Here is a 3,792-nt window from a genome sequence, read left to right on the forward strand (position 1 = left end):
GTTTTGTATCATAAAAAGACAGATCGAGTTCGAAGATGAGCACTCTAGCTCAAAAATTGACTTTTTAAAAAATTAATAACCACAGGTAACAAACTATTATAATTTTTCAAATATCTTTTTATGGTCTTCTGTAGGGCAACTCGTGAAAGTAGAACCCTTTGGGCGAAAATTTCGTCCGTTTTGCTCTATCTTGTACCGTTTCGACGCTATGGGGCATTTCTTGGCGAAAAAATCGTGAAAAAGACAAAATGGTCCATTAAATCGTAAAAAAGGCTTCATGTCAGAGAATTGTAAAGGGAGTTATACTTAAACCACACAATATGGGTCGAACCACACCCTCTTTTAGGGTTAAGGGTCCCTAGATTATCTAGTATCTCTAAAACGTAGATTTTTACATAACAATAAGACAAAATTCGAACTTTTAATGAAAACCGTTACCGTACAGTAAAAGTGTAATCTCCCTTATTTTAGAGTAATAAGACCCCGACAAATAGTTCGACAATGTCAAATTTTGGGCTCGAAAGGCCCTTTTCCCCTATACCCTCTCCGTAATTCGTCTCGGGTGTCAGCGCCGCAGGCCTAGCTATATGTGCGCCAGGCGCGTCGCAGCGCAACAGTGTTTCGTGAGATATCGCGAAGCCTGTTACGCGAGACGTGGTCTGGCGTACATATAGCTAGTATTTAAATTCGTCCCCACCCCCGTCCCTCTAAAGTCACATGGTGTGTGCACAGTCCAGATGTGGTGTTCATGATAATTTAAGTCAAAGACAATTCGGCATCATCGCGCACATAGTTTCTACTCGAGTAAACCTGAGCCCCCTTTTCACCGCGATTTTTATTTTTGCTTGTGCCTTTCTTTTTACCATACACTTTAGCAGTATGATTGTCGTGTTTGTTGCGAAAGCGTTTTCACTCGACCCACACTGCTTGCGGGCCGCCGCATGAGCCGAATCTGGCGGCTTTGGCGTCGTGGCGTGGCGTGTCCGGCTCGTGGGTCCGAGAGCTCGCGCGCGTTTCTCTCGCTGTCGTGTCTATCTCCGCCTTCCAGCCCGCCCCGCCCCGCCCCGCTGCTCTACGGTCCGCTATATAGAACACAAAGAGGTGTGCGATTCGCGGCGCGGCGGGGCGGGGCGACTGAGTGGAGGGTCGGCTGCGGAGAGCAGAGCAGGGAGAGGTCTTTGAGAGTAAAATGAGACGTGGGAGAGCAGGAAACACCAACCACTAGCACCACCGGCGGCGACCATAGATAGGGCTCTCCTCCCCCTCGAGGTCCCTCGCCGTCGACGACCCGCCCGGCCGCCCGGGCCCGCCCCTCATCCCCTATTCAGGACGGCGCCAGTCATGGTGTGTTATTGAGCAGTGCTAACGTGCACTGCAAAAAATTAGAGTCTGATACAGAACGATCTACAGCGTTACTGTAGATGCCGCTCTTAGTCACTGCACCTAGGGTACAGAGCGCGTAGTACAGTGTTGCTGTAGCACCGGAAAGCCCAGGATTTACACGGTACAGTGTACGAATACGGCTCCACTGTAGACAGTTTTGTCCGCGCTTTTGCCTTACAGTGGTCCTGTACATTGCTCCCTGTACCAAATTTTAACCATTAAAACTACATCGATGCTGTTATTCGAATAACAGAAGTTCCTGGAAAATAATTAGCAGGACGATCTGTAGTTTTCCTGTCATAATTTTTTGCAGTGTGCGGCTAGGCATTTCAATTCTCCGTTGAAGTATCTTCAAGAATTTTTTTTTCAATTTTCTCCTGAAAAGCTTATATTTTCCTCGATTTTTATGGAAATGTTTCATTTTTAAAAATGGAAATTTCCAAATTTTTTTCGGGAAAATTTTTGAATTCTTACGAAAAATCTTTTGGGTGTTCAAAATCTCTCTCGAGGCCGTCGTCGTCGTCGTCCTCGTGGCTGCCCTGGGCCCGCGTCTCTCATTGCGTATTCAGGACGGCGCCAATCATGGGGTTATTGAGTAGTGCTAACCGGGGCGGGGCGGGGTGGGGCGGGCGGAGCACATTGAATCGCGCGCGCTCAGTGCCGCACCCCGGCCGGACACAATGTGGCTAATCTGCCGGAGACATGTCATGTGTGTAGGCGCCGGGCACGCCGCGCCGGACGCGGTATGGGGCCCTCCCCGCCTGTCAGTCAGTCAGTCAGTCAGGCCTCCCCTCACCCTCGCCCCCCCCCCCCCTATGACCCTCCGACTCTAACCGCCCGTGAAAACAATGCGTGTGATTAATTGTTATTGTTATATTTTCTCAAGGTCGCGCGAGGGTGCCCCTTCTCTTTTTGTTGCGGAGGGGTTGGGGAGAGGAGGACTCTGGGTCCAGCGAACGCCCCCTCCTCCCTCCTCCCCCTCCGCTGCATGTCCGGTTGGAGTCCGCTCCGATAGCCCCCCCACCCCTCCCTCCCCTCCCTCTCACCCCAGCGTCCATTACGTAAGACTTTGACCGTTTGACCCAGTTTGCCTATCGACGCGTATCGATATCGTATTTGTTGTTATTGGTCGCGCTATCGTCTGCAGCGAGAGGTCGTTCCCCTCCCCCCACGGCCGGACCGACCAGAGAGAGACGATTCAATTAAAGGTTATCGCATCGCCGAGCTTTGAACTGCTGGCCATTTCATTTGTTATTCAAAAGAAAAGAAAAAAACATTTAAAAAAATTAAATCAAAAGAACACCAGTCGAATTCTGTGCTCTGCTTCCGTCGGTGGAAACATACCCCGATCTATCAGCGAGAAAAAATCCCCAGGGGAGGATTAGTAGCGCGGATTACCCAGTCCGCCACAGTAGTACAGCACAGCATGCACCGCATGATATCGCAATAATCCGAATCACTTTGTGGTTGGTCTGCGCCATATCAGAAACAACAAAAAAATTCGATACTTTATTATTTTCTTTGTAAAAACCAATCGCGCGGATATCTCTCCCGTGCACCATACCCTACGTCAGGCGGTCGTCAATTTTTTTTCCCCCTCGCGCACGGGGACCTCCCGTGTGTATGACGCATTTGGGTATTCTCGCCCACCTGCCGCGGCCCGGGCCGGGCGGGCACGGGGCACGTCCGCGGGACAGTCGCGGCCGCGCGAGCTGCTCGTGGACACGCCCCGAGATAAGCTGCCCAGCGCCCCGCGCGGTCCTCGCCGCGAGCGGGCTGCTGCTGCAAGCCGACCGAGATCGTGTGGAACGTGTAGCCAGTGGTGGTGGTGCTGCTGCTGCTGCTGCGGGAGACGAGAGGTCGGCGGCGGTGGGGCGAGGTGGGGCGGTGCGGGGTGGGGCGTGTCGTGGTGGGGTGTTCAGAGGAAGGATATCCAGGCCACCGCGTCTGGGCCCCCTTAAAACTAATTGGCGGAAATATTGGCGACCCGAGATCCCTCCCCCGCCGCCGCCGCCGCCAAACAGCGCGCGCTCTTTTCCTCAACGACGACGATGACGACGCCGCAAGGATCACTCGAGACCTCACTCGATGGGTTGCCAACCTCTCTCGTCGTTGCGCAGTTGAGAGGCGCCGCCGCCGCGCGCACCAACCACTCGGGATGGCGAGAGGGCCAATTTTGCACCTCGCGCTCATGGATAGAGTCGTCGTCATCGAGTGAGTGTCTTTGGAAAACGCAATTATCTATGTACCTGGTTGAGGTACAAAAGTACACCCAAAAAAACCTGTTCGCGGAGTGAGTACATTTTACTCGGTCTGAGTGCATTTTGGAAAAGCTGTGTGGTTTGTACCTTGGTGGCGTCCTGGCGATGACAGCTCGGGACCCGCAAGGGGTTAGGGGACAGGGGGGGG

Source organism: Frankliniella occidentalis, unplaced genomic scaffold (assembly GCF_000697945.3).
Source record: "Frankliniella occidentalis isolate FOCC.00 unplaced genomic scaffold, Focc_3.1 Scaffold95, whole genome shotgun sequence".
Taxonomy (NCBI): Eukaryota; Metazoa; Arthropoda; class Insecta; order Thysanoptera; family Thripidae; genus Frankliniella; species Frankliniella occidentalis.